Raw genomic sequence first — 12,637 nt, forward strand, 5'->3', positions numbered from 1 at the left:
GCCCCACCAGGACAAAGACCCTCAGGGTCTTCATTGTCTTCCTTCCTTCCGCCTTAGAAATTCCCACCACTTCTGCCCCAACAACTGGGAATGGGTGAGAAAAAGGGTTTGGGAGTCAGAGCCTGAGCCAGGCTGGGAGTAGCAGGATAGCAGGTGATCTTTGAAGGGACAATACAGGTGTGGGCAGGGGTGACTTCAGTTCTCCCTTAAAGTAGGTCTGTATTCCTGTATTTGTGAAGATTTAAAAAAATAATAATAATCAAGAAAAGGCTGCATTTGTCAATTGAAATAAGAAGAGTTAACAAAAATATCTTCAGTCAACTGTTGAGTAACCAAATAGCTGGTGGTTACCCATAGGCCTAGGGAGCTCCTAAGACAATTGTTGGGTTTTTCTTATTTTAAGATTTTATTTATTTGAGAGAGAGAGAGAGAGCACGTGTGCTCAAGCGGGGGGGGGGGGTGCAAAAAAGTAGAGGAGAAGCAGGCTCCCAACTGAGCAGGGAGCCCTAGGGGGTCTTGATCTCAGAACTCTGGGATCATGAGTGAGCCCAAGGCAGATGCTTAACCCATCGTGCCATGCAGATGCCACTGTCTAGTGCATTTCTAGATGCACTAGATGCATCTAGAGAAATGCATTTCTCTCTCTCTCTCCTTAGATTAGAACTTGCTGGGAGGATACAGGACCAATTAATACCCCTCATCTCGAGTGGCAGCGTCACCTGTTAGGTTCCTTTTCCTCTCATAATCTACACGCGTCTCCATTATGGGAGCATTATTTTGCCAGACCAACATGTTCCTCTTTCAACAGTTAGGAAGAAATCGATAAATAAACTGGCCAGGCAGGAGAAACCTGCCAGTCGCTGTGATTACTTCGGACCCAGGACATCCCTATCCACCTAGGCGGTGTGCAGTAGTCATGCAAGAGCGCCGACTCCCTAGCAGGTCCTCAGCAAAGAGCGGGAGGGAGGCGATGGGGAGGAAGGAGTGCCTGCATTTTTTCGGATCCCAACACTCACCTGGGGAGGAAGCAATTAAAGTTTTGATAACTTCATGCATATGAATGATGCAAACTTGTAACAACGTTTGGAAGTGTATTTGTTTAAACTTCTTTTCCCTCTAAATAGTTTTGGGACCGTTGAACGGTAAATTTTGTTTCAGCACATTCATCATTTTGCCGGCACGGACCCTACAAGAAGGACAAATTGATTTTCCAGAGCAAATGCAAAAACGGCTTTCGGCTCTTACCTTCCCACGCCCACCTCTCTCCGCCCCTTCCAAGAGCCCGGGAACCTTCCTAAGGCTGCCCCTCCCCTCCCTCGGGCGGGGCCAACGCCGAGGAACCCGGATTCTCATCCCTCCCTCCCCCCACCCCGGACCTCCATCCCCCGCCCGCTCCGGGGAGTGGGAGCCGCCGACGCTGGGGGAGGGCTGTGGCCTGCCCCGGGGACTAGGGCGCTGCTTTACAGCAGAGGTGGCCCGGGGCCCAGTCAGACCGTGCAACCCCGCGCGAGCGTCCCAACTCCCGTGCTCTGTCCCTCCGGCGCGCGGCCTCCGCCAGGTGGGTCCTTCGGCCTCTGTCCCGCTGCTTTCCTTCCCTTCCTCGGCCGCGAGGGGCCCCGGGGCTGGGGGCCAGGCTTGGGCGGCCCTTGCGAGCCCGGGGGCCTTCCCGATCCCCCAGCGTGCTGGCAGCCTGTGCCCGGCGCGCGACCTCGGCCGGTGGCGGCGGCCGCGGGGACTGGCATTTCGGCGAGGCGGGTCGGGCGTGGGCGCCGGGAACGCACCGCCGCCTAAGTTCTAAGTTGTGCGCCCTGGCGCGGCCCGGGGAGAGCCCGGCAGCGGCTCTCCCGGACCGACGCCCCCCTCCCCCGCCCCGCCCGGCCCAGGGCCCGGGAGCGTTTCCCTGTGGCTGCTGGGGGCGGGGGGGTCCCCCGGATCCCTTCTCTCTCCCCTGTCCTTCCTCCCCATTTGCGTGGCCGCGGGAGGCTCGGCTTGGTCGGTTTGGATGGAGGGCTCCTCGGGACGTATCCTGAGAGAAGTAACTTATCGTGTTATACTCTATGTTGGCAAGTCGAACTCAGATTAAAAAAAAAACAACAACATAAAAATCGTATTAAGAAACATGCTTGGGATCCCTGGGTGGCGCAGCGGTTTGGCGCCTGCCTTTGGCCCAGGGCGCGATCCTGGAGACCCAGGATCGAATCCCACATCGGGCTCCTGGTGCATGGAGCCTGCTTCTCCCTCTGCCTGTGTCTCTGCCTCTCTCTCTCTCTGTGACTATCATAAATAAATAAAAATTAAAAAAAAAAAAGAAACATGCTGCTTCTAGGGAATGAGAGAGGAATAGATGTCCTTGTTGGCCGTATTGGGCTCAATCCTCTCTACTCATTTCTGACAAACTTTCCTGAAAATCTTGCGAGAAACCTGGTGCCAGTGACTGGCCTGGGAAACTATTGCGTCCTGTAAGTTGTTTAAATCAGGAAGGGAGACAAACTATAAGAGACTCTTATTTTTTTGAATTTTTTCATTGGAGTTCGATTTGCCAACATATAGTATAGTCATAGGAAACAAACAGGGTTGCTGGAGCGAAGGGGGATGGGATAATTGGGTGAGGTAACAAGCACTGTGTATTATGTGGTACTGATGAATCACTGACCTCTACTTCTGAAACTAAAAATATACGTTAATTAATTGAATTTAAATTAAAAAAACAAAAGTAAATAGTTTAAGTAAAACCATTAGATTCACATAATAGGTCGCAAGAGAATATGAGGAGATGTCATCCATGATGGGACTTGGTGAGACCAGAGTTAATTTTCACAAGTAGTTTGTGCTCCTCCTGATGTATAACTTAGCAGGGGGGGCTAAATTTGAAGAGGTAAAATGACCTAAGTGAAAGAATCTAGTCTCTTTTAATTTAAATTCAATTTCACTGACATAGTATATTATTAGTTTCAGAGGTGATTTTAGTGATTCTATATAACACCCAGTACTCATTCAATCACATGCCCTCCTAATGCCCATCACTCAGTTACCCTGGATCCCCACTCACCTCACCTCCAAGCAACCCTTAGTTTACTATAGTTAAGATCCTCTTATGGTTTGTCTCCCTATTTTTGTCTTCTTTTATTTTTCCTTCCCTTCCCCTATGTTTATATGTTTTTCTTAAATTCCACATATGAGTGAAATTATATGGTATTTGTCCTCCTCTGATTTATTTTGCTTAGTATACCCTCTAGTCCCATCCATGTTGCAAATGGCAAGATTTCATCCCTTTTGATGGCTGAGTAATATTCCATTTTCTTTATTCATCTGTCAAAAGACATCTGAGCTCTTTCCACAGTTTGCCTGTTGTGGGCTTTGCTGCTATAAACATTAAGGTGAGGGGCCCCTTGGAATCACTGTTTGTATCCTTTGGGTAAATACCTGGTAGTGCAATTGTTGGGTTGTAGGGTAGCACTATTTTTAACTTCTTGGGGAACCTCCATACTGTTTTCCAGAGTGGCTGCACCAGTTTGCATTCCTACCAACAGTTCAAGAAGGTTCCCCTTTCTCTGCATCCTCGCCAACATATATTGTTCCCTGTCTTGTTAATTTTAGCCATTCTGACAAATGGGAGGTGGTATCATTGTAGTTTTGTTTTGTATTTTCCTTTTTTATAAAAAAAAAATTATTTATTTATTTGACAGAGATCCAGAGAACACAAGCAAGGGGAGCCCCAGGGGGCGAAGCAGGCTCCACGCTGAGGAGGCAGCCCTGTGCAGTGCTCTATCCCAGGACCCTGGGATCATGACTTGAGCCAAAGGCAGACGTTTAATCTACTGAGCCACCCAGGCACCCGATTTGTAATTTTTGGATGATGAATGATGTTGAACATCTTCTCATGTGTCTGTTAACAATCTGGATGTTTTCTTTGGAAAAATGTCTATTCGTGTTTTCTGCCCATTTCTTAACTAGATTATTTGTTTTGGAGTGTTGTGTTTGATAACTTCTTTATAGATTTTGGATACTAACCCTTTATCTAATAAGACATTTGCAAATATCTTCTCCCATTCTGTAGTTTGCTTTTTAGTTTTGTTGATTTCTTCACTGAGCGGAAGCTTTTATTTTGGTGAAGTCCCCGTAGTTCATTTTTGCTTTGGTTTCCCTTGCCTTTGAAGATGAGTCTAGCGAGAAGTTGCTGAGGCCAAGGTCAAAGAGATTGCTGCCTGTTTTCTCTTCCAGGATTTCGATGGATTCCTGTCTCACATTTGGGTCTTTCATTTTGAGTTTATTTTTGTGTATGGTGTAAGAAATTGGTCCAGTTTCATTCTTCTGAATGTGACTGTCCAATTTTTCCAACACCAGTTGTTGAAGGGATTGTCCTTTTTCCATTGGATAGTCTTTCCTGCTTTGTCAAAGATTAGTTGACCAGAGAGTTGAGGGTCCATTTCTGGATTCTCTATTCTGTTCCATTGATCAATGTGTCTGTTCTTGGGCCAGTACCATACTGTCTTGATGATTACACCTTTGTAATATAGCTTGATGGTTTTCTTTCTTAAGATTCCTTTGGCTATTCGGGGTCTTTTGTGGTTCCATATAGATTATAGGATTGTTCCAGCTCTGTGAAAAACATTGATGGTATTTTGATAAGGATTGCATTGAATGTGTAGGTTGCTTTGGGTAGCATAGACATTTTAACAATATTTGTTCTTTGAATCCATGAGCATGGAATATTTTTCCATTTCTTTGTGTCTTCTCCGATTTCTTTCATAAGTATTCTATAGTTTTCAGAGTACAGATCCTTTACGTCTTTGGTTAGGTTTATTCCTAGGTATCTTCTGGTTTTTGGTGCAGTTGTAAATGGGATAGATTCCTTGATTTCTCTTTCTTCTGCCTCATTGTTAGTGTATAGAAATGCAACTGACTTCTGTGCATTGATTTTTATATCCTGCGACTTTGCTGAATTCCTGTATCAGTTCTAGTAATTTTTGAGTGGAATCCAGCCTCTTATATTCCTGTATATTTAAAACTTTTAATAGCTTTCTGTTCTATGACCTTACTGTATTTCATTCATTAAATGATTCCTACTCTGTAGTATCAGAACTCCCACAAATCCATTCTGTCCATGTTTATTTATGACAGATGTCACACCTTATTCAGACCTTGGTGAAATCTGAAAAACAAAAAGGTTACATAATTATATTTATAGAAATGAACGAAGGACAAAGTTTGCTTTTATACACATGTGTTTATGTGTCACATACCTATCCAGATACACATATCTTGTTAGCCATTCATGAACAAAAATAAAGCAGGTGGAAGGGCCATGCTGTTGATTGTGTTTTCTCCAAGGGAGTAGAATTTTGAGGAGGCTATTTCAGACCATTTTCTAACCATATCTCTATTCTTTTTAAGGACAAAATAGAAATTTAAGTTATGTCTTTTTTTAAGGATTTTATTTATTCATGAGACACAGAGGCAGGCAGAGACCTAGGCAGAGGGAGAAGCAGGCTCCCTGCAGTGAACCTGATGTGGGACTCGATCCCAGGACCCCGGGATCAATGACTTGAGCCAAAGGCAGATGCTCAACCACTGAGCCACCCAGGCATCCCTAAGTTATGATTTTTAAACACTATTTTTTGGAAAAGTTGATGATTATCAAACAGCACAGATGTTAATAATGAATTTTTTACCTAAAATAATAGCTATTTCCACAAATGCATTTAACCAGGCCCCCAAATTTTCAGGGGCTTTCCTCAAGCAATACGATTACTGGTGGTTTACATTTTCATCTTTTTACAGTTTTCTGTGCAATAGGAGGATCTGAAAGAAACAAGCTTCTTTTTTTAAAAAAAAGATTTTATTTATTTATTCATGAGAGGCTATATAGACTTTAAACAGGTTTATTTTTTTTTTATTTTATTTATTTATGACAGTCACACAGAGAGAGAGAGAGAGAGGGGCAGAGACACAGGCAGAGGGAGAAGCAGGCTCCATGCACCGGGAGCCCGATGTGGGACTCGATCCCGGGTCCCCAGGATCGCGCCCTGGGCCAAAGGCAGGCGCCAAACCGCTGCGCCACCCAGGGATCCCAAGAAACAAGCTTCTTAAGCAATTTCAGGTTATCAAAGATAATGAAGACTAATGGCAATACAGGTTTTTCCTATCAGAAATTAAATTCCTATGAAACTTATCTTTTTTTTTTTAAGATTTATTTATTTATTCATTCAGAGAGAGCGAAGAGAGAGGCAGAGACACAGGCAGAGGGAGAAGCAGGTTCCATGCAGGAAGCCCGATGTGGGACTCGATCCTGGGTCTCCAGGATCACACCCCAGGCTCCAGGTGGCGGTAAACCACTGCGCCACTGGGGCTGCCCCCTATGAAACTTATCTTAAGCTGAAATGGCATAAAGCTAAGAGGGTCCCACACTTTGAAAAGTTTGACAGTTACTGTTAGGCCACATCCCTTTTAAGAACAATAATAGTACCTGGTTTTGCTAATTGAAGAAAATCCAAGGTTTGTTACTTTTGCAAAGAAAGCTGTTACCGTATTGATGTTGGTCTTTCATAAAAGTGAAGTGGTGTAACTCAAACTTTTGGGAAGCAGGGGACACTCAAGAAAAAAATACGTATGAAGTGAACCAATTAGATATAGACAGAAAAGTCTAGAAGGAAAGAAAACACATTTATGTTGGATATTTCTGGATGATAGTGTGTGCTTGTGTTTCTTGTTACTGATATTGAGGCAAATGTTTGGTCTTATTTCCAAAATTTAACACCTCACATAAGTTCTGCAAAGAAGATTTGATGGCATGAAATAGCAATTGAAATTTAAGAGTTAGGGACTTTCACATAAGGGACGGCACCCATTTTAGGTATTCAAAGAGATTGACTCCACACTTTGTGTAAAAACATCATCCTGTGAAAAGGCATTTGACTCTCTGCACGTGTAGGACAAATCCTTGCAAGAAAATAACAAGTGATGACTTGAGACCATGTAAGATGAGCCAGATTTGGGTCCCCTGAGTCGCACAATCAGTTAAGCATCCAACCCTTGGTTTCAGCTGAGGTCATGATCTCGTGGTCCTGAGATTGAACCCCATGTTAGGCTCCATGCTCAGTGCAGAGTCTACTTGAGCTCTTTCCCTCTCCCCCTCCTGCTTGTGTTCTCAAATAAGTCTTTTAAAATTTATTTCAATTACTTTATTTTTAAATATTTATATACTTAAGAGAGAGAGCAAGCAAGCACAAGCCAGGGGGAGCAGCAGAGGGAGAGGGAGAAGTAGGGTCTCCGCTGAGCAGGGAGCCCAATGTAGCGGGCTTGATTCCAGGACCTTGAGATCATGACCTGAGCCAAAGGCAGATGCTTAACCAACTGAGCCACCCAGGCACCCCTAAATAAATCTTTAAAAAAAAAAAGATGAGCCAGATTCAACACAGGGACAAGAATATAGTTAATACATAAAAAGTTAATACAATAAACTGGTAATACAAGCCCCTCAGAGGGGCAGGTCACGAGTAGAAACTCTTGATGTGTAAGAAATTGTCTAACAGTGCAATTTTTGTTTGGATTTTCCTTGAGTTGGTAAGGAACCTTTTTGTATATTTAGGGTAGTTTTGTGTTTCTCTGTGGACTGTTAATATTTTACTATGGGTGGTACTGAAATTATTTCTAAAGCTTCCTCTGTTTTAGTAAGACTACCATGAGTTGGAAGTATTTTTTTCTATTTATCATTGCTTTTCTGACTTTATGAGGTTTTGTTTTAATACGGTGAATTTTATCTGTTTATATGTATCCTGTTTGATGGGTTTTGAGTGAAAGGTAGAAAGGTTTTTCCTACTGTACAGTTACAACGGAATCAGCCCATGCTTTCTTTTAATAGTTATATGATTCTCTTCATTGCACATTTAATTCTTGGATCCATGTAGAGTTTATCCTGGCTTATTGTGTGTAGAACCAAGAACTTTTTTTTTTTAAGATTTTGTTTATTTATTTATGAGAGACACAGAGAGAAGCAAAGACACATAGGCAGAGGGAGAAGAAGCAGGCTCCATGCAGGGAGCCCGACGTGGGATTCGATCCTGGGACCCCAGGATCACACCCTGAGCCAAAGGCAGACGCTGAAACGGCTGAGCCACCCAGGCGTCCCCCAAGAACCTTTTCTAGGTAGGTACTCTTTGGTCCCAAATCTGTCTTTACTTCCACTGATCTAGGAGGCTTTTGTATGCTAAATCCTCTTTTTTCCCAAGATTTTGTTTGTTTATTTATTTGAGAGAGAGAGGGCACAAGTGTGGGGGCGGGGGGGGGGGTGGAGAGGGACAAGCAGCAGCCTCCCAGCCTAGTGTGGAGTCCAATGCAGGCTTGATCCTAGGCCCTGAGATCATGACCTTAAGCTGAAGTCAGATGTTTAACCAGCTGAGCCACCCAGGTGCCCCCGTATGCTAAATTCTTTTATGCCTTTGGGTCTATTCTTTTTTTTTTTTAATTGAAGTGTCTTTGACATACAGTATTAAGTTAGTTTCAGGTGGGAATACCTTGGCTGGCTCAGTCAGAAGAGCATGTGACTCTTGATCTTGGAGTTGTGAGTTTGAGCCCTACACTGGGTGTAGAGATTACTAAAAATAAATTCTCTTTAAAAAAATAGCTTCAGCTGTGTAATATAGTGGATTCAATTACATACATTATGACATGCTCACCACAATAAGTGTAGTTGCCATCTGTACTACAGTATTATTGACTATATACCCTATGCTGTACTTTTCATTCCCATAACTTATTTATTTTATAACTATAAATTTGTACTTGTTAATTCTCTTCACCTATTTTACCCATCACCTCACCCTCCTCCATTCTGGCAGCAATATGTTTGTTATCTGTATTTCTGAGAATATTTCTGCTTTTTGTCTTGTTTGCTTTGTTTTTTTTAGATTCCACATGTAAGTGAAATCATGGTATTCATCTTCCTCTGTCTGACTTCACTTAGTTAATACCGTCTAAGTCCATTCATGTTGCTGCAAACGGCAAGATTTCATTTTTTATGGCCAATACTCCATCATGTACATATGTACCACATTTTTATCCGCTGATCTATCAGTGGCACTTCCATATGGATGCTTCCATACCTTGGATATTGTAGGTAAAGCTGCAGTAAACATAGGGTGCATGTGTTTTTCTGAATTACTGTTTTTGTTTTCTTCAGGTACTCAATAGTAGAATTATTGGATTGTATGGTATTTCTACTTATAATTTTTGGAGGAATCTCCTTGTTTTCATAGTGGCTGCACCAGTTTACATTCCCATCAGTAGTGCACGAGTTCCCCTTTTTCCACATCCTCACGAACACTTGTTATTTCTTGTCTTTTTGATACTGGCCATTCCAACTGGTGTGAGGTGATATATCTCACTGTAGTTTTAATTTGCATTTCTCTGATGTTAGGTGATGTCAGTTATCTTTTCATACGTCTGTTGGCCGTCTGTATGTCTTTGGAAAAATAGTTGTTTGGGTCCTCTGGCCATTTTTTAATGGGATTATTTTTTGTTACTGAGTTGTAGGAGTTTTTTAATATATTTTGAGTATTAACCTGTTATTGAATATATGATTAGCAAATATCTTCTGTTCAGTAGGGTGCTTTCTCGTTGTTTGATGGTCTCCTTTGCTGTGCAAAAGTTTTTTTAGTTTGCCATTGTGCCAATTGTTTATTTTTGCTTTTGTTGCCCTTGCCTTGGGATACATATCCAGAAAAATATTGCCCGGGCTGATGTCTTAAGAGTTTACTGCCTCTGTGTATGTGTGTTTTAGGAGTTTTAAGGTTTCAGTTCTTACATTTAGGTCTTTAATCCATTTTGAATTTATTTTTGTGTATGGTGTAAGAAAGTAGCCCATTTTGGTGTCTATTCTTGGCCTTTTTGTTCTATATCTATATGGTAGAGCTAGTCATCCCACCACATGGCTATTCATTATCAGAACTCTCCTGATATTCCTGTCTGTTTATTTTGTTGTCCCTTATGAATAATGGAAAACAACAGGACCTTCTAAAGCCTTTTGGATTTTTCTTGGGATTAGAATAGATTAATTAACTGATGATGAACATACTTAAGGGGTTGAATCTTTTTATTCAAGAATATAATACATTTTTACTCTTGTTTAAGTGTGCTTTTCTGTCTTTCAGGACACTCATGTTTATCTCATGTAAGTTTTTCATGTTTTTGTTAGATTATTCCTAGGTATATGATCTTTAATTGTTGGTAATATAAATCTGTTTAGTAATGGAATATTTGTCCATGGAATCAGGCTGAAAAAAAAAAAGGTAGGGTCCTTGATTGTTAAGAATTTTGTTAACCTCAGTGAAGGTTATAAATATTTTCCATACTTGTTCTTACCATCTCTAGGAAAGGTGAAAAAAATTTAAAGCATAGCTTCTGAGTTTTGGATTTTCCAGCACTGGGGGGGTAAAAGTTGTGTGAAAAGTTACAAATCAATTCTCTGAAATATTTTGTTTTCTCTCTTAAGTGTAGTATTGCAAACAGAATTCAAATGTTACTGCTTTTTTAAAATATCTCATTGGAGGGTGCTAAAACCTTTGGATTTCTCCTTTAACACATTTGCTGAAAATCCAAAGATTTTGGAAGTTCATGTTATGTGGGGAAGATGCTGACTGAGACCTTATTTGCTGAGCACAGGCCAAGACCCAAACAAACAGCCTCATGTGGTCTCTACCCCAGTACTGTGAGCATGGTGATCTCAGTGTACCCTTTTGACAAGGGTTCATGCTGACTTGAAGATAGAGTGAACCTCTTACTTGAAGTCTCAGGTATATTTCCAAACAAGAGGATCTTGGTAATCTTACTGGAAGCCAAGGAGCACAGGCTGGCTAGACCATTGCAGATAAGAAGCATGGGCAACAGACATTAATCCAGTGATTCCAGAAGATGATATAGCTCTCAATTGATTAATTTGAAAAGGGTATTGACACCCTACTGTACCTAACAAGATAGGCTAAGTTTAGAGTACTGTGCAGCCTATAAATCAGGTTTTTAAAACGAATTTATTTACTTATTTGTTTGTTTGTTTATTTATAATAAGAGAATGAGAGAGAGAGAGAGAATGAGCAGGGGAAGGGGCAGAGGGAGAGAGAGAAGCAGACTCCCCACTGAACAGCCCAGATGCAGGGCTCCATCCTAGATCATGACCTGAGCCAAAGGCAGGTGCTTAACCCACTGAACCACCCAGGTACCCCCGTAAACCAGAATTTAAGAGGATCAGAATAAAACAGTTCTAAATATTGCATTGTTTTCTTTTCAAGGCCTAGTTAAATATGGCATACAGTGGTTCCCTTCAAACATATGGAATACACAATGCTTAGTCATGTTCTTCTTTAGGATCTTCCATTGTTCCTATTTGTGCTTTGAATGTACTTAGGTCCTTATTTGCTGATGAGAGCTAAAGGAAAATATCTGAAAATTGGAGAATCTAGTTCAAAGCATGGCATGAAAGGGGGCTTTCCAAAACTGGTTGATGCCCAAGCGTCCATGAAGCCTTAGACTGTAAGTTAGACTCCATCTCAGTGTAAACCTACTTTAGTCAAGGAGACATAAGGAAACACATGGAGTGGAGGCAGGTATTTGCATATTCATCAGGATATACCTTTTACCTTTTATATTGACCTCAGTGAAGACGACTAGTCAGTTCCATTAGAATTGGAACATCTAATACTGGGCAGGATATATTTAGGTACTCCTCTTGGAAAACCATTTGGCAACATTGATCGAAAAATGAAAGTATATGAGAATTTTGGTTCATTCTGTTGCTTCTCTGAAAATAGGGGAGAATTATATTTACATATAAATGAGCAGAGGAGTGCATCCAAGAGAGTGTCTTTCACCCAGGATTTGTAGAATTGAGAAGTAGAAAGGGACCAAAAGGAGGACCCTCTGGAGGTAGAGTGGGATGTCCTGTTATTCAGCCATGAGGGAATATACACTGCCTACCATAAAAAGAATGAGAATGTGGTCCTTGTGGGCCTGAATCCTTGGGAGAAGTGTGTTCTCTCTTGAGGGGAGAAAAGCAGAAAGGTTCCTGCAGGGTCAAAGTTTGGTGAGTCTCCTTTAATATAAAACCAGAAAAAAATACCTGGGTGGAGACGGGTAAACCTCTGTGTCAGTGCACGTGTAGACTGACATAAAAACAGACTTCTTACCTTCCACCTAAACCGTTGTTTGCTATCCTGCATGGGACAATCTTTTGAGGATGAAAAGGATACCCTAAGATTGTGACTTGCCTTTCTTTGGGGGTCTATGGCATGCAGCAGAGGCTCTTTAAAATTTTGCTTGATTTTCTCAATTGATTTAAAAGATTTCTAACAGCCTTCAGTCGCATCAGGCCTCTGGAGCAATACATTAATTTGTAGACCAAGAGAACTCCCCCCCCGCCAAAAAAAAGGAAACATGATTTGGCTGGATATACCTAGCCAAAATGAATATAGGCCAGATACAAGGACAGGTGTCTTTAGAATACCACATAGCTCTTGGGTTGAGAGACATCGCCCTCCACCCATATCCTCCACAGATCAAGCATGCCTCTCTAAGATAGGAACAAGGCACATACTGCTGGGCACACAGCAATTCATTTTAGACTTCAGCTGTTCTGATAGCCTGCTTC

General features: G+C 41.9%; 1 long non-coding RNA gene across 3 annotated transcripts in view; it reads left to right on the forward strand.

Moving 5' to 3' along the window:
• The first annotated feature begins 1,340 nt into the window (after positions 1 to 1,340).
• The window catches only part of LOC144308705 (uncharacterized), an 89,936-nt gene continuing 78,639 nt past the window's right edge, over positions 1,341 to 12,637 (forward strand). For 2 of the 3 annotated variants that reach the window (XR_013375058.1, XR_013375061.1), the window contains exons 1-2: positions 1,341 to 1,558; positions 3,687 to 8,145. This is a non-coding gene — a long non-coding RNA (uncharacterized LOC144308705). The remainder of the gene's footprint in view (positions 1,559 to 3,686; positions 8,146 to 12,637) is intronic. The other variant, XR_013375059.1, reaches the window with a different exon arrangement.

This window comes from Canis aureus, chromosome X (genome assembly GCF_053574225.1).
Source record: "Canis aureus isolate CA01 chromosome X, VMU_Caureus_v.1.0, whole genome shotgun sequence".
In the NCBI taxonomy this organism is placed as follows: Eukaryota; Metazoa; Chordata; class Mammalia; order Carnivora; family Canidae; genus Canis; species Canis aureus.